The sequence below is a fragment of the Dama dama genome, chromosome 5 (genome assembly GCF_033118175.1).
Source record: "Dama dama isolate Ldn47 chromosome 5, ASM3311817v1, whole genome shotgun sequence".
NCBI classification, from domain to species: Eukaryota; Metazoa; Chordata; class Mammalia; order Artiodactyla; family Cervidae; genus Dama; species Dama dama.
The window spans coordinates 59758890-59785048 of record NC_083685.1 but is presented as its reverse complement, the minus strand read 5'-3'; the positions used below and the strand labels follow the sequence as shown (position 1 = coordinate 59785048).

General features: G+C 43.2%; 1 protein-coding gene and 1 non-coding gene across 4 annotated transcripts in view; both read right to left on the bottom strand.

The window, feature by feature from the left end:
- The window catches only part of ARHGAP10 (Rho GTPase activating protein 10), a 368778-nt gene that overhangs the window by 278089 nt on the left and 64530 nt on the right, over positions 1–26159 (bottom strand). The window lies entirely within an intron of this gene.
- On the bottom strand, positions 4791–4863 carry TRNAG-GCC (transfer RNA glycine (anticodon GCC)). Its single transcript has one exon. It is a non-coding gene; the product is annotated as a tRNA-Gly (tRNA).

Genomic DNA, 26159 nt, shown 5'->3' with positions numbered 1-26159 from the left:
TATCCCACCCCCTGAATCTGGGCTGGCCTTGTGGCCAAAAGAATGTGATGAAAGTGACACTGCTAATTCAGAACCTCCAGCTTGAGAACTTTGCACATCCCTGCTCCACTCCATTGAAAGCCTCTGGCCTCCATGTGATCAAGCCCCAGCTAGCCTCCTGAATGGTAAAAGATGTGTGGCCCAGGCCCCTCACTTATGCCCCATCGGTCAGACATCCCACCCATAGAAGCAGAGCTTCCCGCCTCAAAGGAGGCAGCCCAGACGAGATCACACCGCCCAGCGGGCAGAGTCCAACCTGAAATAAAGACTGCCACTTAGGCCACTAGACACGGGGGTGATTTGTTACTAAGTAATAAATAGACTAATATAGAAAGGTTAATGAAATTTGACTGTATTAAAATTTTAAAGACATTAAAGAGTAAAGAAAAAGCACATACCACAAAGGTACAAACAGCAGCTATGAGTCACTGAGGGAAGGCAGAAAGTCCCATAAAAAATTGGGCAAAACATTTGAACAGGCCCTTTGCAAAATGAAATGAAGGAAATCCAAATGGCCCCAAAACCACATGAAAAGGTGCTCAAACTCATTAGTGATTATAAAAATGAAAGGAAAACCTCAACATACCTCAGTACACGCATCAGGTTGGCAAAAATCAGTAAGTCTGGCAACCTCAAGAGTTGGTGTACGTGAAGCAACAAAAATTTTCACTTACTGCCAGCAAGGGTAAGAACTCGTATGTGGTGGTGGTGATTTAGTCGCTAAGTCATGTCCAACTCTTTGTAACCCCTCGGACTGTAGCCCACCAGGCTTCTCTGTCCATGAGATTTCCCAGGCAAGAATACTGGAGTGGGTTGCAATTTCCTTCTCCAGAGGATCTTTCTGACCCAGGGATAGAATATGCATCTCCTACTTAGCAGGCAGATTCTTTAGCACTGAGCCACCTGGGAAGCCCAAAAATTGATATAATTACCTTTTTAAGTACTTTGGCATTATCTAATAAGTTTGATGAGAACCTACAACCTAAAATTGTCCTTCCAGGTAAATTCCTAAGATAAACTTTAGCACACGTGCACTTACAGATGTGTACTTTCTACAATATAAATTCACGCATCAACACAGATTAATCTCACAATTTGGAGAGAAAGAAGGAAGTCGCGAAAGAATCCACACAGTATGGTTGTTTCACATAAAGTTCAAAGCAAGCTCCACTAAACCCCATGTTTAGGTTGCATACACAGGTCACAAAACTACAGAACAATTAAAAACACTAAGTGAATCATTCTCTCAAAAGCCACACGATGTTCACCACTGGGGACAAGGGCAGAGGATGTAGCAGACTGCTATGAGGGGATTCAAAGGTTATTTTAATTTGTAACCTAGTGGTGAGTCTGTGGATATTTGCTTTCTCATTCTTCTTTAAAGCACCTGGTTCACATATTTCTGTATTTCCACCAAAAATTCACAGCTAAACAATAAAAATGTTTAAATCATAAAAATGTAAAGCCTGGGGATTTCCCTGGTAGTCCAGTGGTTAAGCTCTGCACTTCAACAGCAGGGGGGTACACGGGTTCAATCCCTGGTCAGGGAACTAATATGCCATATGTCAAGGGGCATGATAAATGAAATAATAAAGGTATACATCTTCTAAAAAAGTATAAACCCTGGCTATTGTGGCCAGTCCAGAGTTAATCCAGGCAAACATACAATTATTCCCTAGGACTGGCCATGCCATCCTGTTCTTGGTTCACACAAGCCAGACTACCAGGCTTCAGAGTGAGGTCCCACCCTGGAAGGGCTCCTTCCCTGCCCTCACCCCCATCTGGCTGGCTCCTTCACAGAAACCTCCCCCTCACACCACCCTCCCCAACATCATCACCCCTGTGCCCTACACCCCACTCTGTTCCACAGTGCGCGATCTTCGCGGCGCTGCTCCCCCGAAATTGCCTCATTTAGTCAGTATTTCCTCGGGGTTCTCTCTTCTCCTGCCTCAGCTTCTCTGGGCCCTGAGGCAGCAGCTGGCAGCCTTGCGCTTCCCTGTGTCTTTGAAACAGGGATCACACAGTTTCTGCTTCTCAGTTCATGCAGCTATCTCCAAATAGTGAGCGTGTGGGCTTATTATCATTTTTAACAACTTGATCGTATTCCATTTTGCTAACGTTTGCCACTTCTCAACAGGGGCATGTAACTGGTTCCATTTGTGTGTTTATATGTGTAAGTCTCTATGTACTTATTTATATATGCCATATATAGAAAGTGGAGCTGCTTAGTCGTGTCCGACTCTTTGCAACCCCATGGGCTGTAGCCTACCAGGCTCCTCCATCCATGCAATTTTCCAGGCAAGAGTACTGGAGTGGGTTGCTATTTCCTTCTCCAGAGGATCTTCCCTACTCAGGGATCAAACCCGGGTCTGCCACATTGTAGGCAGATGCTTTACCATCTGAGCCACCAGGGAAAAAACAACATATAAATGTTTATATTATACACACAGAACCATGCGTTAGTCACTCAGTCGTGTCAGAGGCTCTTTATGACCCCATGGACTCTAGCTCGCCAGGCTCCTCTGTCCAGAGAATTCTCCAGGCAAGAACAGTTGAGTGGGTTGCCATTCCCTTCTCCAGGGGATCTTCCCCACCCAGGGATTGAACCTGGGTCTCCTGCATTGCAGGCAGATTCCTGACCATCTGAGCCACCAGAGAAGCCCACAGAACCATAAATGCTGGTATAAAATCTATTTTTCCCCTCTGGAGTCTCTTCCTTTGAGTATTTTATCCAAAACTACTATGTCAAAGAATACTTCAAGAAGCATGCTTTCATAATGCCAGGGCAAGATACTCTCCAGAAAGCTATAATTTAAATGCATCCATTTCTCAACATTAATTTCATAATTCCTAATTTCATCAGTTGAAAATATTTATAACAGCAGAATTGAACTGAATCATATTTGCACAGCTAATATGATACATTCCTTCCTTTGTAAATACCATACTTTTCTCTCTTACCTCTGTGCTAGGTATTATAGTTACATCTATTTTTATTTTAGAATATAATCATTTTCCCCTCCACTGACTTCTTTCTAGTGTTACTAAGAGTTCATTATGAAAACTTCTTATTGCTTAAAAATTTCACCACACCAAACTCCAGTTCCATTTAATCATCACAAATATATCACCTTTTTTGTTATGTAGGACATTTTTTAAAATATTTGTTTGGTTTTGGCTGCATGAGGTCTTAGTTGTGGCTCACAGGCACTGCTGCCCTGAGGCATGTGGGATCTTCGTTCCCCGACCATGTCCCCTGCATTAGAAGATGGATTCTTAACCACTGGACCACGAGGGACTTCTGTATAGTACATTTCACATCCCCGGTGGCTCAGACAGTGAAGAATCCACCTGCAGTGCGGAAGACCTGGGTTTGACCCTTTGCTTGCAAAGATCCCCTGGAGGAGGGCATGGCAACCCCCCCCCCCCCCCCCCAGTATTCTTGCCTGGGGAACCCTCATGGGCAGAGGAGCCTGGCAGGCTACGGTCCATGACGCTGCCAAGAGTGGACACAACTGAGCGACTAGGCACAGCAGAGCACATTCTCTCATGTAGTTTATACTCCGAGACCTCTGCTGCCTTTTCAGACACAACAAAATCGTTAGACAGTCTACTACATTTAGTACAGTCCATTAAAGTACAAAGATGCTTTGTGCCAAAGATAAAGGTGTATCATAGCACAAGAAACTCCAACAGCCTAAGTAACAAGTTACAATGGCTGGCAGCACTCCTCTGCTAGGGTAAGGTAATGAAGGGCCCACTAGCGGTGACTACCTTTGTTGAGTGCCTACTCTGTGCTAATGGACTTACAAATAATATTTCACTTACTTCTTATAACCAGCCTGTAGGGTGAGTGTTGATGCTACATTATCTTACGAATGGGTTAAGTAGGTTCAGAGATAGATTAGTGACTTGATCAAGATCACAGACCTCTTTAGACTGCTCATATTATGTCCTGGAGGCAAAGGATCAACTCCTTTGTCTCTCAAGCTTCTACTGATGTCTTCTCCATCACACTGTTCTGACTTTTCAGGAGATTTGACATGATTCCCAGGGCCTTTACACAGATCTCAACTAGTTCTCTTGAATGCCTCTAACTAAATGGAAAATTCATATACTGTATGCTTCTATGTCCCTCATCCTCTCCTGCACGCTAATTCCCAAGGATGGTAAATTAGCACTACTCTCCAGGAACACCTTCAAGGCTGGCACATATCACTGGATAAGATGAAGCCTTTGTTGTTGGTGGTGTTATTTAGTCTCTAAGTTATGTCTGACTCTTGCAACCCCATGGACTACAGCCCACCAGGCTCCTCTGTCCATGGTATTTCCCAGGCAGGAATACTGCAGTGGGTTGCCATTTCCTTCTCCAAGGGATCTTCCTGACCCAGGGATCGAACTCGCATCTCTTGTGTCTCCTTGCCTTGGCAGGTGGATTCTTTACCACTGAGCCACCTGGGAAGCCCAATACGATGCCTGTGTGTGCACAAATAGCACAGCTGACTTAAAAGAATTAAAGGGATCTGCACTCTTTAAACTAAACTTGCCACTTCCAGAGTCTCCCAGAGTGGAACTTTTAGGTCTTCAATCTGCAGACAAATGGAAGAGAAAAATACAGACATTAAAACTCTCCCCAGGGTTAGAAGAAGTTTGAGAGATGAGGAGTTGTATTTGAGACCTACTCAGTCTGAGATGCAGAATTCCACATGGAGAGATCCAACCACACTTTAGTTGCAGCATGTAGAATCTAGTTCCCTGACCAGGGATCAAACCTGGGTCCCTTGCATTGGCAGTGCAATGTCTTAGCCACTGGACCACCAGAGAAGTCCCCAACCACAGTTTAAATCCAGGTTTAGAGAGCCTCCAGACTCTGGCTGGCATTGCCCCACTCATCCTTGATGGTTTGACCAATGAGAAGGTTATTTCTTACAGCACAGCCACCTATGAACCTAGTAGTTCTGAACTATTAGACACATACAGACACTTGGAAGGAAGGGAAACCTCTCTATTCGGATTGTTCTACGTCACTGCCAGGCAGCCCTCTGGGTACATGAGAGCCCCTGAAGTGACAAGCCTGGCCCTGGGAATAAGGTTGTAACTACAGGACTATCTGTGCAACTTCCGGTCCCATCAACCAAACCACTATAACTGGAACACATAAGGAACCGTGGCATGCTCTCTAATTCTGGGTCTGGGATGGCAAATGAAACAGCCAATAAATGTACCTTCCTCACTCACTAAATTTGAAACTCAGGATTCTTCATCAACCGTATCAAATTCTAAACTCTTTTTCCAAATGGACAAACTGCACCTAGAAGCTCACATTCCTCAGCATGTAGAGACTGAAATCACTAGATTATCAAATATGCACCGGCTCTGCCAAGGCAAGTGCCACCACCCATTCTGCACATCAAAACACGTCCCCAAATTCTTCTGCATTTTATTTAGAGAAGAACAGGGTGCAGACTCTAAGAACTTAATTTCTTTCACGTCAGATTCATGCCAAGGAAATAATGCTGATGTTAATCCAAGGAACTTGGAAGTGAAACAAAATTCCTCCAGGACTGTGGACTGGCTTCTCATTTTCCTTCGCGTTTTTCCAGATTTACAGAACTGACTGCAGCATCGTGTACAAGAATAGCATTCTGGCCTCTCTGTATTAGTCAAAAAAGAAAGAAAACAACTCATCTGATAGATTTTTTAAGTGGTGCAAATGTCTCTCGAGCCGAGAATGCCTTACTGGGCTAGTCACGGCCTGAAGGCCACATCACAGGCTATACTTCGAGCAGCTCAAAGGCCAGTACCATCGGTGCAACTCTTAGATTAAAGCCCTCCTAACCCTAACTCTCCAATTCCAGCCCAATTAGAGTGCCTGTGTAGAGTTCTTCTTAATCACAGAATAAACCCCATCTCAAGTCACTAGTAATAGAATGGCCTGAACTGACAAACGTCGGGGGTAAAGGAACATGAGCTGAGTCCACAAAGATGCAGATGCCTCGAAACAAATGCATCAACCAGGACTCAAGACCCAGTATGGAGGGGCTTCCCCGGCAGCTCAGCGGCAATCTGCCCGCCAAGGCAGGAGACATGGGTCTGATCCCTGATCTGGAAAGATCCCACAGACTGCGGGGCAACCAAGCCTGTGCTGCGCTCAGTCGCTCAGTCCTGTCCGACTCTGTGACCCCATGGACTGCAGCCCGCCAGGCTCCTCTGTCCATGGGATTCTCCAGGCAAGAATAGTGCAGTGGGTTGCCATGCCCTCCTCCAGGGGATCTTCCTGACCCAGGGACTGAAGCCAGGTCTCCCACACTGCAGGCGGATTCTTTAGCATCTGAGCCACCAGGGAAGCCCAACTAAGCCTGCGGGCCACAACTACTGAGCCTGCGCTCTAGAGTCCAGGAGCTGCCACTACGGAAGTCCAAGTGCCCTGGAGCCTGAGCTCCCCGAGAGAGACCAGTGCCTTAAGAAGCTGGCACACCCGTAACTAGAGAGTAGCCCCCACTCACTCCAGCTAGAGAAACGCTAACATGGCAGCAAAAAAACCCCGCATGGCCAAAAATAAATAAAAACTAGAAAAAAGACCCAATATGGGCATAACAGACAACCAGATACCGCTGACCAACGTGATCAAGTCATTGCGAAAAATACTTCAGAAGGGAATGATCTGGGCAATGCAGAGAATCCCACAGGCAAGGACACCTGGGAGCCCACCACCCAATCCTCACCACCTCACTCCAGCCCTCGGCCACGCCTCTGCAGACTCGGAGACTCTTCTCCGGTGAGGGTGTGTGTACGAGAGAGGAGCTGCCACGGCAGGGTGTCAGATGAGAACGACATCTCATTCAAACTTGGGCCACACATCTCTTCGTTCAAAGAATATCTTGCTTACAGGGAGGACAGAGAAAACAGCGAACACTTCTATATTCGTTTCCTATTGCTGCTCTAAGGTAAACTGCCACCAACTGAGCGGCTTAAAACAATACCAACTTATTATCTTCTATTTCTGGAGGTCAGAAGTCCAGACTGGGTCCCTCGGGGCTATGTTCCTTCTGGGGGCCCTAGGGGAGAATACAGCTGCCGGCTTTTTCAAGCTCCTAGAGGGTGCCCACAATCCTTGGCTCATGCCCCCCAGCCATCAATCACATCCCTCCAATCTCTGCTTCTGTCATTACATCTCCTCCTCTTACTCTTTTAAGGACCACCATGACTACAATGGGATCACCATGATAACATGGGATAATCTCACGGCCTCAAGATCCTTAACTTAATCCCAACTGCAGAGTCTCTTCTGTCACCTAAGATAACATTCACAGGTTATCCGGTAATTAGGAAGGGACATCTCTGGAGAGTCATTACACTGCCTACCATATCTGATGATGTCAGATACTCTCCTAACCACCATGCATTTATTGATTCATCTGGGTATCACCACAACTCCAAGAGGCAGGTTCTGTCATTATGCCCACTTTACAGAGGAGGAAACTGAGGCACACAGGTCAAGCAACTCACCCAAGATCACACAACTAGTCAACAGTGGAACCAAGAGATACTCACAATTGCTCAGGTGGAGGTAGGATGAAGAACCCTGCCTGATGCATCCCCATCTCCCACTGAGTGCTCCCCAGCGAGACCAGATCCTATGGGGGTCAATCTGAAAATCACAGACAGTCTTACCCTCACTCTGCAGGCAGGGAAGAAAGCACAACTGTGGACAACTAGCTCAATTTTACACACCTAGTTCAAGGACAGCACTAACTAAAACCCAGATGTTAGTCCAGAATTCACTCTTGGTAGAATCTGGTGAGGCAAAGAAAGACAGTAACAGGTACACTGCCGAGTGAGGGATACATGGTCCACCAGCTGAACAGCATGTCCCAGAGAGGGGCTGCAAAGGACGTGCACATGCACACACGTGTGTGCATGCACACGCATGCTGCGGGATAAGGCGAAGTGCTCAAGTATGAAAAAGAATAACCAGTTAACACACTCTCAACTTCTACCTTCTCTATTACATGAGAAAACAAGAAATGCTGATGGACCAACAAAAGCTAAATAACAAGAATGTATGGTGAAAACTAGGATCGTTGACACATCCAGAGAAGTACCTAAATCTGAGCAAAAAAAACTGGTGATCCTCAAAGCTTCAGAACAGCAAAGGAAACCATTGACAAGACAAAAAGACAACCTAGTAAATGGGAGAAAATATTTACAAATCTTAAGATCCTCAAGGGGTTAATATCCAACATATATAAACAGCTCATACAACTCAATATTTTTAAAGTGATTAAAAAATGGGCAGAAGAACTGAACATTTTCCCAAAGATATACAGATGGACAGACATATAAAAAAGATGCTCAGCATCATTAATCAGAGAAATATAAATTAAAACCACAACGAGATATCACCTCACACCTGTCAGAATGGTTATTATCAAAAAGATCACAAATAACAAATGCTGGCCAGGATGTGGGGAAAAGGGAACCCTCACACACTGTTGGTAGGAATGAATACTGGTGCATCCACTGTGGAAAACAGTATGGAGGCATCTCAAAAAACTAAAAATAGAACTACCACATGACCCAGCAATTCCACTCCTGGGTAGATATCTGAAAAATAAAATGAAAACACAATTCAAAATGATACACATACCCCAATGTGAACAGCAGCATAATTTACAACTGCCAAAATAGGGAAGCAATCTAAGTATCCATCAATAAATGAAGGAATAAAGGAGGTGTGGTATAAATACACAATGGATTACTACTCAGCCATTAAAAAGAATGAAATTTTTGCCATTTGTAACAACATGGATGGACTTGCAGGTATTATTATACTAAGTGAAGTAAGTCTGCCAGAGAAAGACAACTGCTGTATGATATCACTTATATGTGGAATCTAAAAAGACACAATAAGCAAGAATAGTGGAGTGGGTTGCCACGCCCTCCTCCAGCAGATCTTCTTGACCCAGGGATTGAACCTGAGTTTCTAGCATTGGCAGGCAGGTTCTTTACCACTAGTGCCATCTGGGAAGTCCCAAGGTCATCATGATGGGTCCTAATTCAATGACTGGTGTCCTTTTAAAAAAAAAAAAGGATACAGAAACATGCAAAGAGAGAAGACAAGGTGAAGAGACAGAGGGAGAAGAAGTCCATCTACCATCAAGGAGCAAGGCCTGGGCCAGATTCTTCCCTCTCAGCCCTGGGAATGAGCCACCTCTGCTGCTGACACCTTGACCTTAGACTTCTAACATCCAAGACTATGCGACAATACATTTCCATTGCTTCAGCCGCCCCATCTGTAGGATTTTTGCTATGGCGGCCCTAGGAAAAAAATATACCATGATATTTTTTTCTTAAGAAAAATAGGTAACCTTGAGGTTCAAGGTAATATACAGAAGACAAGAAGGCTATTTGCAAGTACTGTTTTCCCAGATCGAGGATTTAAGCTCAATGACAAAACATAATATTATTCAAACATTTCGGAACTGAATATAGTAACTTGGCAAACAAAGTAGTTTCCAAAATATCTTAAGGAAGGGGAGACAGAAAAGAAAAATAAAACCACATACAGGGGATAATGTCAAGACACGCTGCCTTGTTAACCACAGCATATGCTTAAGGTCCAAAATAAATATCAGCCAGGATTTAGATGTCCAGCGATCACCTGACGGAAAGAATATAAGCTTTCCCACCCTTCGGCCACCGTGTCACCATTTCATTGCGCGGACTAGATACTCAGCTGCTGACCAAAGCCAAGAGTCACGGTTTAAGTCTCCCATTTCTAACAAACACTTAAATACTCATTTCCTTTAGTATTTTTCATCTTTTTTTTTAAACTTTTGGCCATGCCACACAGCATGTGGAATCTTATTTCCCCAACCAGGAACTGAACCCACACCACTGCACTAGAAGCCAGAGCCTTAACCACTGGATCATCAGGGAAGCCTCTCGTTTCCTGCAAAATAAAATTATTTGAATCAAACATGACTCACTCTAAGGCAGGGCTAAAACCTCGCCGTTTGTACCTCAAATCAAGCATTTCACAAGAAATGCCACAAGAAATGCCCGATGACTTGCACTGCCGCTCACTCAGCACAGCCCTGGGCATGGGATAAAATAAGAGGATGTGACCGCCGACCAAGGAAGTCCACGGCCCCCACTGGATGGGCGATCACCATCCATTCTGCACAGAGTCAAAATGACACACTCCAGTGGAGTTCAGCAGAAGACAAACTAAAAAAAAAAAAAATTAAAGTCATCAGAAAAACAGAGCATAGAATGGGGGGGGGGGAGGGTTGGTGAATAGGGTTCCCCAAAATGAGTTAAATTCATATCATAAACCACAGGGGAGACAGTGAAGCACCATGAACAAAATGAGGCAAATTCCTGCGATGGAAAGAGGATTCCATATATTCTGTGCGCTATGTAAGTTAGGGCCTCTGAATGCAAGCAATAAAGACAAGTCACGAGAACATAACTGCAAAGAGCCAGGGGAAAAAAATAGTGAACGACTTGTCCCGAGAACCTGCAATACAGTCTGCCCTGGGACCGTCTCTCTGACGTTAATACCACGAGGCTTCTCTCTGAGTGTTTACTTTCCTCCCACTTGGAATCGGGTGTTTTCTTCTATTTCACATCAACTCCTCTTGTCGGAATTGCTGCTGCCTCAGAGGGTCTGCAGCCTGGCCATTCCTGGAAGGCCGGGGCCTTTCCAGCATCCTCACATCAGCTCAGACGCATTCTTTCAACTTCAGCTCCCGCTGCCTTTCCCATCTTCGTTCCCAAAGTGAAATCCTCAGGAGACTCAAACTGGCCTTGCTCACTTCTTTCCCACGGAAGGCGGTGACCCAGCAGCTGTCTAGGACCCCTCCCCGCACATCAGCCAGTCCAGGGACAGCAGAGGAGGGCGAGCCCGAGGTCCTCAGAGAGACACCTCCTCCCAGAGGCTGTGAGCAGGGCCACCGCCCCTGCTAAGAGCTGTGCAGTGGTTGGCAGAGGACATGAGTGACGACCCACAGGCAAGGCCAGGGAGGACAAAACATTCCCTTTAGAAACCTCCTACACTGCTGGGGGAAATGTTAACTGGTGCAGGTACTATGGAGAACAGTACGGAGGTTCCTTAAAAAACTAAAACCTAGAGGTGCCGTATGATCCTTCAAACCCACTCCTGGACCCAGATCCAGGAAAAAAAACTCTTAACTCAGAAAAATACATACACCCCTATGTTCATAGCAGCACTATTTATAATAGTCAAGACACGGAAGAAGCAATCTAAATGTCCATCAGTAAATGAATGGATAAACAAGATGTGGTATACACACACACACACACAATGGAGTATCACTCAGCCATTAAAAAAAGTTGAAATAACGCCATTTGCAGCAACAGGGATGCAACTAGAGATTATCATACTAAGTGAAGTCAGAGAAAGACAAATACCATCTACCACTTATATGTGGAATCTGGAAAAAAATTACGCAAATGAACTTATTTACAAAACAGAAATAGACTAAAAAAAAGCAAACTTATGGTTACCAAAGAGGAAAGGGGGTGGGGGAGGATTAGGAGTTTGGAATTAGGAGATACATACTATTATATATGAAATTGATAAACAACATGGTCCTACAGGATAGCACAGGGACCTATATTCAGTATCTTATAATAAACTATAATGGAAAAGAATATGAATGTATATATACATGTATATATAACTGAATCATTTTGCAGTACACCAGAAACTAACACAACACTGTAAATGAACTATAGTTCAATTTTTTCTAAAAAGTAATTTAAAAAAAAAAAAAAAAACACATCTTTGGGACTCCCCTGGCAGTCCAGCAGTTAAAATTCATGCTTCCGCTGCAAGGGGTACTTTGGGTTGAGGAATGAAGACCCTACATGTCACATGATACAACCATAAACATAACAAACAAACAAACAAAAAACAGAAAAAACACCACATCTTTAAAGGCCAAAATTAATTTTGAAGGTTTTTCTACACTATCATATAAAATTCCACCAAAAAAAAGTCCCTAAAGGCAGAAACCAGTCCAATGAAAAAAGTGTAACAGGCAGGGCCTCAGTCCATAAGATGGGCAATTTTAACGTAAGAAACTGTGATCAACATACAGAAATGGCAACACTCATCACTGACTAGAAAACTATTTGCAATTCAACACTTCCAAATGGTTTATGTGTGTGCCTTGCCATCAAGTAGGTATTGGGCACTTCAGATGTGCTGGTCACTGCTCCAAGGAAATACCTTGCATGTTATTAGCTCCTTCAGTCCTCCCTACACCCAGGTTGGTAAGCATTTCCCACGGCATTTTATGGACAAGCACAAGAAGACAGAGTGTTAAGTCACGGAGCCAGGATTTGAACCCAGGAGCCAGCTTTCGTTTTAAACCATCACAATCTGCTGCCTTGGGACTTCCAGTGGTCCAGTGGTTAAGACTCTGTGCTTCCAATGCAGGGGGCACGGGTTCGATCCCTGGCCGGGGAACTCAAGTCACACACGCAGGCAGCAGGTACAGCCAAAAACTTTTACAACACTGGGAAAAGAAAACACACACACACACACACACACAACCTGCTACCTCACCACAGAAAACACAAACATGGCCAGGAGATGCTTCCCTCACAATGCCCTTACAACATACACACAGATAATCAAAGAGTCTTTCTAGATGGTGTTGAAATGTTAGAGGAGAGGTCCGGAATTTTCAGCAAAGGTTTTGGGGCCAGCCCCCAGGAAAGGAAAGCTTCCCGGGATAAGAACGAGCTATGTGGAGGAACTCACAGCCAACAGGAAGGAGGAGACAGCAAACTTGGAAAAGCTGTTAGAAAACAAGCGTGCAGGCTGGGTGGTGAGGTCTGTGAGGTCCGCCTCTCAGCTTCAGGCTTCCTCAAGGGCAGGGCCAACAGATAGACCAAGACCCCGGACAGCAGACCCCACACAACCCAGGTCTCTAGGGCCATCCTGCCACACAGGGACCTCCCACAAACGCCCTGCTCACAGAGGGAGGTTACGTGAAGAAATAAGACACACGGCCAACCCGTGAAGCTGCTTAAAGCCTGAGAAAGGTACACACATGCCCACAAAACAGTTTGGAATGTAAGCCCCCCACCAAAATCATAACCAGTGATTTTCATTAGTTCCAAAATAGTCTTCATTTAGCAATACTTAATTTTATGATCAGAAAAAAGCAAGTTGAAGTCAAACAGAACCAAAGAACAGTTGACAGCTGATCATCAGGATGGGCAGAGACCTCAACATGCCTGTCTGTGATAGTTTATTTTACGTGTGACCTGGAGTGGGCCTGGGGATGCCCAGTTAGCACATTAAGTCTCATTTCTAGGTTTCGTTGTGAAGTGTCTCCAGAAGAACTTACATTCCAATTGGCAGCCTCAGCAAAGCAGATGGCTTTCTCCTGTGTGGGTGGACATCATCCATCCACAAATAAACACACACACACACAAATTCAATGTCACCAGTGATGAAAGGAATGTTTAAATCACGGCTTTCACACTTGATGGCCAACACTATTTTAAACCATAAAACTCAATCTCTTCTGCAAGTATTTGGATGAGCCCTTTCATATATTGGTAGAAAGAAAGAAATGAAGAACCTACACCCCACTACTGCTGTGTCTCCCTTATTCCCCCCAAAAGGGGAGAACATAAATAACCTGGCATAACAAAATGACAAATTTCTTTTGCATCCACAAAAGAGATATAATATGAGCAGCATTCCCAGAGCAAACACTCAGATAGCCAGTATAAGCACCACTGGCAGCAGATATGCCAACCTCTGAACATTTGACACAGTGTATGAAGTACAGTTAGTTGTTCTTTGAAAAAGTCTAATCACAAAGCTCCTTGGTGACAGGAAAGCGCAGTGACTGGGAGCATGACTTCTGGTGTCAGACAGACTGGGGCTCACGCACTAGCGTCAATGGTGACCAGCTGGGTGAACCTGGGCAAGTGACCACCCATTCAAGCTTCAGTTTCAACACTGACAACTTGGGAATAATACTGGATTTTCTATAACAAATGGCAGCAAAGAAAATTAATGAATCAAAGATTACTAAGTTATCCTGTCTGGGTGACACAACAAAAAGAGAAGCTGAGAGAGGAAGCAAATTTTTTTTAATTGAAGTACGGTTGATTTACAATGCCATGTCAGTTTCTGGTGTACGGGCAAAGTGATTCAGGAAGTAGGTTCTCTTGTATCATTTCTTTTTAGATTCCCCATGCCATACAATATTTCTCCTTCTCTGACTTACTTCACTCAGCATAACAATCTCCAGGTCCATTCATGCTGCTGCCAATAGCATGATTTCATTCTTTTTATGGCTAAATAATACTCCATTGTATATATGAACCACATCTTTATCCATGTATCGGTCAATGGACACTTAGTTTGGCTACTATAAATAGCGCTGCTATAAACACTGGGGTGCATGTGTCTTTCTGAATTAAGAGTTTTTTCTGGATATATGCCCAGGAGTGGGAGGTTTTGTTTTAAGAAGTAATATCCCCTGCCTCAGTAAGAAAACTTTGGGGCACTGTGCTTTGTTTCGACCACATTGTAAGGGGACACTGGCAAAACCGAACATCCAAAAAAAAAAGTTAAGAGGATGATGAGTCCAAAAACCCCACTGATGAAGACTCACTGTTAGAAAGGTAGAGTCATAACTTCTGTTTGGGAATTGTGCAGATGTGCTCAGTCACGTCCAACTCTCTGCAACCCCATGGACTCAGCCCACCCGGCTTCTCTGTCCATGGGATGTCCCAGGCAAGAACAGTAGAGTGGGTTGCCATTTCCTTCTCCAGGGGATCTTCCCAGCCCAGGAATTTAACCCACGTCTCCTGCATTGGCAGGTAGATTCTTTACCACTGAGCCACCTGGGGGCCCCCTCCTAAATTGTGGAGGATGTTAATTAAAACAATTCTTCGATTCACCCTACATGATCTAAAAAACCCAATATGGGAAGAAGCTGAAGGAAGCAGATCTGGTTTAGGATAAAGCAGAACTTGCCAACTGTAATGCAATGGGCTTCCTCACTGAAAACAATTATGAGATATCTTCAGTGTTTGTATCAGGGAGATACTGCTGAGGGTGGGAGGTCAGAACAGTGGTCCAAAAGGGTCCCTGTCCAATGCTAACATCTTCTAAGTCAATCTAAAGTTAGTGAACTATTAGCATTCATACTATCTCACCAGTGGCATCATAGCTTACCTGTTAATATAGTACACGCATCATGGATCAGAGAAGCAGATTTGAAAACCTAACCATTATACTGCATAGGCTTTTTTTTAATGATTATAGTATATGGAATTTTTAATGAAATTTTACTCCAAATTCCCAGCAAATGATCTTAGCACATGGATTGCCGAGGCAAGTGTTTTAGCATAACCGATTGGAAAAATTCTACAAAGCACAATATGTGTAATTCCTTCTTCAGTAGGGATCAGAGATTTGACCTCAGCAAAAATCCACGAGTAGAAAAGAGGAAGAAAAAAAGAAACAAGTACACGGGTACAAGAGTGTCACCCTTTCTTCAGGCTCCTACGGTCATCATCCCCCAAGTGCACTAAACAGAGCCGGCGTTTCATCCTGTTGATCATACCTCATTCTTGTGGAGCCACAGGGAAAGTCTTAGGGGAAGAAGGAAATGCTTCCCTTCTCAGATCTCCAAAGAGTTTTGGCATCGGTTCACCTCTGACCCTATTATAATCTGTAAAATCTTGGAGATTTCCAAAAAAAAAAAAAATTACAACCAACCAAAGAGTCAGCGTCTGAATTTCCCCATTTCTCCAACTCTGCCATACAGAAAAAATGCTTCCCAGGGAAACACTAGGAGAAGTATCTAACATTGATGGAGGATACAGAGATTACATGTTAACAAGCCACACAGAATGCTAAGCTATAATATTAATTTGGGGGGCAGCACCTTTGATCTTTGTTACATTCTCCACTTTATTTGAAGTAGAATATGAATGGTGATAACTAGCAAAAGACTTTTCTTTTGCGAGAAGGAACATTTTATAAGGTTATTCAGATGTTGTATAGTAAAAACAGAAGGTATACCCAGGAATCAAACCGGGATCTTCTGCACTGCAGGCAGATTCTTTACCAGCTGAGCTACCAGGGAAGCCCATGCTTATCTTAGACGTTATAAGAAATGATTACTATTAAAATGGGGATAAATACACAGCATGGCATTCAACCTCAATCAATATAACGTCAGACTAGATTATTTTTCTCTTGTACTCAGATAGGCTTTTCACTTGGGCAATAAACTCTTTGGTGGGTTAATGTTCTAAAGCCCAGAACACTGTAGCTCTGCAAGGTTCAAGTCTCTTCCAGACAACTCTCCGATTTGCTACAATGAAACACACCTTGGCTTTCTCATTAAGAACCTGAGTCAAATCCTGACTAACGCAATTAACTAGGAACAGCACCCCTGAAATCAGTCACCTAACCTGACTGGGTCTCATGTTTCCTGATCTATTATTAATATAAAATGAGAGTGCTCAATGACATGTTGTGGCCAATGCAGAAAAAGCAATGCTAACTTTCCCAACATTTTAAAATTCCTTTTAAAAATCCAACACTTAACGATGGATGCTTAGGGATAAAAATAGCATGGACTTATTTCCTCTGATACTCCCAGCTAAGTCCTAAAAACCCTAGAGGACTTCCCTGGTGGTCCAGTGGATTAGAATCTGCCTGCCAATGCAGGAGACACGGGTTTGATCCCTGGTCCTGGAAGATCGCACAAGCCATGGAGAAACTAAACCTATGCACCACTGCTGAGCCCACGAGCTGCAACTACTGAAGCAGGCACGCCCTAGAGCCCACAGTCCGCAACGAGAGAAGCCACCTTGAAGAGAGGCCCACGCACCATAACTAGTGAGCAACCCCCCGCTCTCCACAAGAGAAAGCCTGAGCAGCAGTGAAGACCCAGCGCAACTAAACAATAAACAAAAATAAAAACCCTGGAAATAACAGAAGAAAAGCCAGAGGAGAACTCTGAAAGGTGGCAGGAAGAAAGCAAATCAGTTTGTGACTCCAAGACTCAAGGAGCCACACAACAAAGGACTGAAGAAGGTGGCCACTCGGACCCACTAGGTCCCAACCCCCATTCTAACAAGAGCAGGCCACACACGGAGGCTCAGTCCTACCCCAAAGGAAGGAGTCCCTCCATCAGGCAAGTCCCACACCATCCAAAAGGGGGTCTATCTGAAGCCCCACCAGCAATAAGCAATAGGGGAGCCAAGACATAGAAGCTAAAACAGGCAGACACACAAAGAACCCAGCCACACATGGCCCAGCCCAGGAAGCCACTTTGGCTCCACAGACACCCCACTTCCCCTGCCCAAAGACCTCAGAGAGGCCATGCAGCACTTGTAAAGATGTCTCACCTCAACAAGTAACCAGATCAAGAAAAGCTATCCCCCCACACCCACAGGCAGGGGAGATCCACTACATTCAAGGAAGCTTCTAGTCCCCAGACACCTGAGTCTACCTTCCTCCATCAAGAGATGCTCAGTGGTCTCATTTACGGAAATCTCTTCTGCACCCTTAACCAGTAAGAGCAAGGAGCTCCAGTGATACCTGGTCAACCAAGGAGATTAAATTAACACTGAAAAGGCTCTGAAAATTAACCAATCATTGGAACCACAGCCCACGAATGTGCTAAAACTAAACTGGGTGACCACTGGCTAAAATACAAAAGTGGGACCCAGAATATTCTAATATGTCCAGGTAAAATGAATGGACACAACAGAAAATCACCCATCAGACCAAGAACGAGGGAAACCACAAGTTGAATGACAAAAGCCAATCCACTGATGCCAGTCCAGAGATAAATGAGCTGTTGGAAGCACCTAATAAGGATTTAAAGCATAAAAGTCATAAAAGTGCTTCAAGAATCTATTACAACTTCTGTTACAACAAATTTAATAATAGAAATTCTTGACAAATAAACAGGAGATAGAAACATAACCAAATAAGAGATTATATAACTGAGAAACACAGTAATAGAAGTAAAGCTCACAGGATAGGCTCAACAATAGAGTGGAGATGAAAGAGAACAGAAACTATGAACTTGAGGAAAAAACAAATAGGATTAACTCAATCTGAAAAACAGCAAAAATATGCTGAAAAAATGAACACAGTCTCAGGGACCAACACAGTCTCAGGGACCAACAAAAAAGCTAACTAATATCTATATCATCAGAGTCCCAGAGAGGAGAGGAGAAATTGGGTGAGGCTGAAAGAGTATTCCAAGAAATGATAACTGAAAACCTCCCAAATTTGGTAAAAGTTACAGACATACAGATTTAAGAAAGCTGGGCAAATTCTTGAATCAGATAAATCCAAAGAAACCTATACAGAAGCTGGGGTCAATGGTAAAATATTATAACATCCTACATAAACATTTGAAAACTAAGGACAAAAAATCTGGAAGGCAGCCAGAGAGAAATCACACACTATCAGGAAGGGAACGCCAATCCAAATGACAATGAACTTTCCATCTGAAACCACGGAGGTTAAAGGAAGTAGCACATTTTTTAAGTGCTGAAACAAACCGAATTTTCAACGGAAAATTCTATACCCAACAAAAGTATCCTTCAGGGATGAATGGCAAATAGACATTCTCAAAGGTAACCAGAAGAATGTGTCACTAACAGACCTACTTTTAAATGAGTATTAATTAAGAAATTCTATTTTTCAACAGAGACAATTCAAAATTATGTATAAGACCATCTCGTACCTTCAGAGTTTATAATCTAACTAGGGAGAGATGACCCATACACAACAGAAGTACAAATAATAATTGAAGATGTTCTATAAATGCCACAGCCAATGGCTAACAAACACACACAGTTCAGAGGTAGTTGCCAATATTCTGGGCTTCCTTAATGGCAGAAAAATTTCACAGCCAAGGGATGAGAAGGTGGCCCTTGAACAATGCACTACATTTAAATAGAGCTGATCAAAGGGTGTGCCCCTCATTAAAAAATCACCAAAGCAAAACTAAAGAGATGGGAAGTAGCAAGTGTGTTTACAGGGAGGATCTATTTGTCTGACATGTACCGAGAGCCTGACCAAGGGGCAGAAGAATTAGGCACAATTCCTGGTCCTCAGTGCAATGGGAGCAATGCAGAGGGAAACAGAGGGTGGTAGAAAGCCTCCAAGAGTACTGACTGGACAGTCATCAGGAAACCCAGCAGAGGGTACGACTAATTCTTCCTGCGGAAGGTAGGGAAGGTTTTTCAGGGGTGGTGACAGCTGAGCTGGATCTTACCTGACACAGAAATGACACATCAGGGAAAAAATGAGAGTAAGTACATGGGGCCAGGAAATGACTAAGATCTCGAGGTATGCTCTGATATGCAGTGTGATGGGGCAGTGGAAGGATGAGGCACACCTCATGCAGCCTGGGTCAGTGGTAAGGACCTGGGCCAAGAAACTGTATTTCCATCTTGAGGGTGAGAAGGAGTCACAGAAGAATTTTAAGCAGAGTAATAATACTGGGGAGGGGATGGGTATATTAATTTTGAGGACCCTATATGGAATCAAAGGGAAGGAAAAGAGACAAGAGATCAGTTAGAGATCACTCAGTTCATTCTGTTCCAACAGAAGTTTGAATGCACGATGTGCAAGGCTCCAGGCCTGATGCTTAAAACACAATGACAACTGATTTCTCTGTCTTCTCTTCGAAACCCAGAGCATCCATGGGAGGACAGGAAGGGCAAGAAGGCAGAAACCACATTCTAAACTCGTTTCAAAGCTAGAATCAGCATAACCCTCTGAGAAAAGAGTGGATGATGTGAAGGAAAAGACAAGAATGAGGGTTTTACATTAAGAAGGGTAAAAAGTGGGCAGTATCTCCACTCTTGAAATAGAGGGGGAAAGAGGTGGAGCAGGGTTTGGGTGGAAGGTTAAGTAGGAAGGTATGCACTTTCCCTAAGAATCTGTTCTGGCAGCATCTCTTCCAAGAGGACCCTTGAGACAGCCTCACCACTCACTAGGCTGAGGTCTCCCCTTCCACCATGTTCACAAACCAAAATCTACTCACAGCTATACTGATTGATTTTACCACACTGTATTATGTTAATATATGTGTCAGTCTCTCCTAGTAGGTTCCCCAAAGACATGGAATAATTTATACGTACTGTTGTACGTCTACTGTATGCCAGTCAATAGGTAGGGCTTTAATAAACATTCAAAAAATGGAGACAATATAGGAAACTACATATTGTAGAAAAACCACTGTATATTTACTTTCTAGTGCATTCTTAAATCACTCCTCCTCTACTATCAGAATAGAGAAAAAATATTTATATAAATAGTTTCAGGTATTCTAATTGTAACTGAAAAGTCTAAGACAATTAATCATGTCCCCGCAAAACATAAATGCTTTCAATGTTTTATATAACATTGAGTTTTTCTAAGGTTCAATCAAAAGAATACAAGCCTGAGGTCCCAGGAGGTCTTCCATGAGTCATTTATTGAGCATCAACTACATCCAAGGTGCCATGGTGACTACCACACAGCTCCTACCTTCCAGGAACTCACACTCCGGAAGTTCCCTCTGTCAATCGTAGTAGTAAACAATGCTTCACAGAGAAATGTCTATAATAAGCACAAGAAAAGAAACAACACTGCTAATCAGTGGAGAAACAAAAATCAGAACTACAAGGAAGTATCACCTCACACCAGTAAGAATGTCCATCATCAAATATCTACAAACAATAAATACTGGAGAAGGGTGAAAAAAGGAGGACCCTCTTACACTGCTGGTAGAAATAAAAATTGGTACAGCCACCAAGGAAGGAAAATAGTACGGAGGTGTCCCAAAAAACTAAATATGAGAGTTACCACATGTTCCAGCAATCCCATTCCTGGGCATATATCCCGACAAAATTCTTGAAAAGATACTGACGCCAATGTTCACTGCACTATTTAGAGCAGCCAGGACAAGGAAGCAACCTAAATATCCATCAACAAATGAATGAATATATAATACAATGGAATATTCAGTTCAGTTGCTCAGTCGTGTCCGACTCTTTGTGACCCCATGAATCGCAGCTCACCAGGCCTCCCTGTCCATCACCAACTCCCAGAGTTTATTCAAACTCATGCCCATCGAGTAGGAGATGCCATCCAGCCATCTCATCCTCTGTTGTCCCCTTCTCCTCCCACTTCAATCTTTCCCAGCATCAGGGTCTTTCCCAATGGGTCAACTCTTCGCATGAGGTGGCCAAAGTATTGGAGTTTCAGCTTCAGCATCAGTCCTTCCAATGAACACTCAGGACTAATCTCCTTTAGGATGGACTGGTTGGACCTCCTTGCAGTCCAAGGGACTCTCAAGAGTCTCCTCCAACACCACAGTTCAAAAGCATCAATTCTTCGGCACTCAGCTTTCTTCACTGTCCAACTCTCATATCCATCCATGACCACTGGAAAAACCATAGCCTTGACTAGATGGACCTTTGTTGGCAAAGTAATGTCTCTGCTTTTAAATATGCTATCCAGATTGGATTATTACTCAGCCATAAAAAAGAATGAAATAATGCCATCTGCAGCAACATGGAGGAACCCAGAGATTGTTATACTAAGTGAAGGCAGACAAAGAGTAAGTCGTATGGAATTAGAGATGGAATTTAAAATATGATACAAATGAACTTACTGACAAAACAGACAGACTCACAGACAGAAAAAAACTTGTGGTCACCAAAGCAGGAAGTGTTGGTGAAGATAAATTAGGAGTTGAGGATTAGCAGATACAAACTACTACCTGTGAAATAAACAAGATGCAAACTAATACCTATGAAACAGATAAACAAGGTCCAACTGTATGGAAAAGGAGTTATACTCAATATCTTGTAATAAAGTGGGAAAACTATGAAGTACAGTATACACATTATATATGTATGTATATGTGTACATATATGAATACTATCCTGAATGAATAAAGAAGAAAAAGAAAGAAAATTCTATGTCCTCTGAAGACCCATAACCCATGGAAAGCCCCCTGAAGGTCTCATGAGCAGGCCAAAGGGAGAGTCAGCCCTCAGGCAATGGAATGTAATTTGGGGCTACAGCAGAACTGAGATGATCTAATAACTTTTAAAGGGAAAATAATGGGAGCAGGAAGAAAACAACATAACTAGGATAAAAGGAAAAAAGCAAGGACACTACATCCTCTTAAAAGGCACTTTCGAAAGGCACGTAGACCACAGACACGGCAAATGCCACCCGACTGGCAGCTGCTACGTCACGAAGAAGGCCATGGGGGAAATCAATGCTTTGTTAGCTCTGCACCTACATGGACCTGATTATCAATGGTAAAGTGGCTGGAAAGTTAAAAACATACTTAAAATATTGACATGGATATTTCCTTTCATGGTTAAGTATCAATGATGGTTTCCCCAATGAATGGCTCAGCAGTAAAGAATCCACCTGCAATGCAGGAGGCACGGGTTCGATCCCCGGGTCAGGAAGATCCCCTGGAGAAGGAAATGGCAACCCACTCCAGTATTCTTGCCTGGGAAATCCCATGGACAGAGGGGACTGGCAGACTACAGTCCATGGGGTGGCAAAGAGTTGGACACAGCCGAGCACGCATGATACACGTCAAAGATGACATGTCGGAAAGAACCCACACAGTCATCAGAAGGATAAAGTCACCGGGGTTAAATATACCATGGTAAAGTCAAAGGACAGAAATGCAACAGTAGGAAAATGAAAATTCATGCTTCAAAAAAAACACTTAATGATACTGTAATACATTGCTTACTATTGGCATGATCTTGGGGTACTATGACCTCTCAGCCTTGTCTCCTCATTTGTAATATGGGGCTAATGGAATATTCAGCAAAAATGGGAATAAATAATCTAAAATTACATATGATAGAACAACACAACAAAAGAATACAAACTATGCGATTTCATTTCTAGAAAATATAAGAAGAGGAAAAAACTGCTGCTGGAAGTCAAGCAGGCATAGAGGGGCTTCTGATGTGTCTGAAATGTTTGGTTTGTTCTCCCTCTACGTGCTGGTTACCCAGATGTATACAATTCATGAACATCCATCCAGGTATACATATGAAAGTATACTTCTCTCAGGACTTCCCCAGTGGTCCAGTGGTTAACACTCCTGGCTTTCACTGCAGGGGATGCAGGTTCAATTCCTGGTCCAGAAACAAAGATCTTGCATGCTGTACCATGCAGCCCAAAAAAAAAAAAAGTGTATTTCTTTCCATGTATGCTAAACTTCAATTAAAAGTTTTTAAAATGAGGATAATTATAGGCTCCTCTTCAAGAGGATGTTGTGAGAATTTAACTATGTTGTAAACATTAACTGTATATAAAACACTTGTGACCTAATACATGGGTGAGAGTACATTAAATCATAGGTACTCCTGTAATCTTTCCAGTGCTGACCACATGAGAAGCTCTGGTAAACGTTCACAGAATGAACAAATCCTTAAGGTGAAATGAGACACTGCCAACCTCTGCTACTCCAAAACTACAGTAAAAATTTACTATAGCATTTATTCTGCACTTTGCACATAACAATTTATGTTCAAGCTTGTCACTCCCTACACTTATAACTCCCTAAGGGCAGAGCACACGGTCATCTCTGCATTCTTCACAATGCACAGAACAGCCAAGATGCTCAATAAATGTCTGCTGGTTCTGGGATCTGAAGACAATTCTAAGAATGGAAGAATTATTTAAAAATTGTAAAAAAAAAAAAAAAAAAAAAAAAAATGCAAAGTACCATCCCTTCTAAGTTTTGGTTTTTTTTTTTTAATTATTTTCTATCAGAGTATGACTGATTAACAATGTTGTGACAGTTTCAGGTGAACAATGAAGGGACTCAGTCATACATATAAATGCATATGCATACATACATGTATGTGTGTACATACATATACATGTACATATACATACATATATCTCCACACACTCCCCTCCTGTCCAGGCTGCCACATAAACATTGAGCAGAGCTCCATATGCCACACAGTAGGTCCCTGCTGGTTATCCATTTTAAATATAGTAGTGTGTACATGTCCATCCCAGACTCCCTAACTATGCCTTCCCCCAGCAACCATAAAGTCCATCTCTAAGTCTGTGAATCTCTTTGTGAATCTCTTTCTGTTTTACAGGTAAATTCATTTGCATCATGTCTTTTTAGATTCCACATGTCATACAATATTTCTCCTCTGTCTGACTCACTTCACTCAGTATGGCAATCTCTAGGTCTGTGCATGTTGTTGCAAATGTCATTATTTCTTTTTTTTTTAATGGCTGAATAATATTCCATTGTATATATGTACCACATCTTCTTTATCCATTCTTCTTTCAATGGACATTTAGGTTGCTTCCATGTCTTGGCTACTGTAAACAGTGCTGCAATAAACAATGGGGTACATGCATCCTTTCGGATGTTTTTCTGCAGATATATGTCCAGGAGTGGGACTATAGGATCACAAGGTAGCTAAGCTTTATTTTTTAACATACTGAAAACCTACCTACTAGGTAAATCTTAAGTAGGTTTAATAATGTCCACGTTTCCACTTGTTCACCCATTCATGCATTCCATAAACACACTGATGTACACAGGTGCATAGGATCCTGTGTCCACATTCCAAGAAGCTTACTGCTCAGGAAGATGTGTAAACAGGCATAATTTGTTTCTGGGAGGCAACTCTGCAGAGGGATTTTAAACTAAATCCCTGAGTTGGTGACTCCTAGAAAACCTGGGTAGCACACCTGTGAACTCTAAGAGATGAGAGAGCCACCTATGTTTTCTAATTTTAGGAAGAGACCAGAGCATGTGTAGCTCCTACCCAGGGTCCGGGCTGAGATGGAGAAACTTCAAACTTCCGTGCTGGCAGGCAGGAGTTTTCGGTCCATTCCTTAACCAAGGCTGTAGCCACAGGACAGTGCTGACAAACCTGACAGGGAGGAAGACCACGGCTCCCACTCCTGGCCCAAAGCGTCCTTCTCTCTTCTTGTGTTGGTGTGAAGCTATCAAGCATCTTGCTTCTGACTCTGCTGAAAGTTCACTATATACCTAACATACTGTCTGGAATCATCTTTTCCTCATTGTCAGATTCAAGGGATTTTCCCATACTTTTTAAACAATCAGAGCTATGCATTAAAGGATGTTTGTTATAGCTTTCCCAACACTGCCAAGTATTTTGTCAATCAAACCCCTCCTCTATATTTGTAACACACCTTAGACCTAGCTCTCCTAGGACTCCCACAGAGAAAACTCAACCAAAAAGGAGCTCACAATCCAAAACTAAAACACACACAAGGAAAAAATCCACCATGAACAAGACAGAGCAGATACTACAAAACAGCAGGGATTCAGACTTCTCTGGTGGTCCAGGGGTTAAGAATCCACCTGCCAATGCAGGGCACACAGGTTCGCTCCCTGGTCCGGGAAGATCCCACATGTCTTGGGTCAAGGAAGCCCATGCAACATAGCTACTGAACCTGTGCCCTAGAGCCTGGGAGCTGCAGCTACTGAGCTCACATGCCCTAGAGTCTGTGCTCTGCGCAAGAGAAGCCACTGCGATGAGAAGCCCAGGCACCTCAAGCAGAGAAAGCCCCCGTGCAGCACAACCATAAATAAATAACTGCAGGGATTCAATCTGCTTCGACTTTAAATAACAGACCTATGAGATACAAAGGAAGAGAAACGTTGCGAATGACCTAAGTCCACTTGGCCACCCAACATCAAGGGTTTTTTTGGCTTTTTTTCTTTTTTCACAAATAAATCGAGACCCCAGCAGTGAGCCAAGGAGGTCTATGGGTTCCTCCTCTGCCTGCTTCAGAGCAGCTGGTGTGTTACAAGGAAATCAAATCTTACTACCAATTCTACCAAACCAACAGATGTCTGTTCAAAAGAATTACACACACCAAAAGAACTGCAAGTTGAGAAGAAGCTCTAGAACAACCTTATTCACTGCCTGTGGGAACATGAATGATACAACTTAGAGGGGGGAAAATTGGAATTTGCTAACCAAGTTAGAATTAATCTAATCCAGCATTTCCTGTCCCAGATAGTATTCAAGAGGCCTTC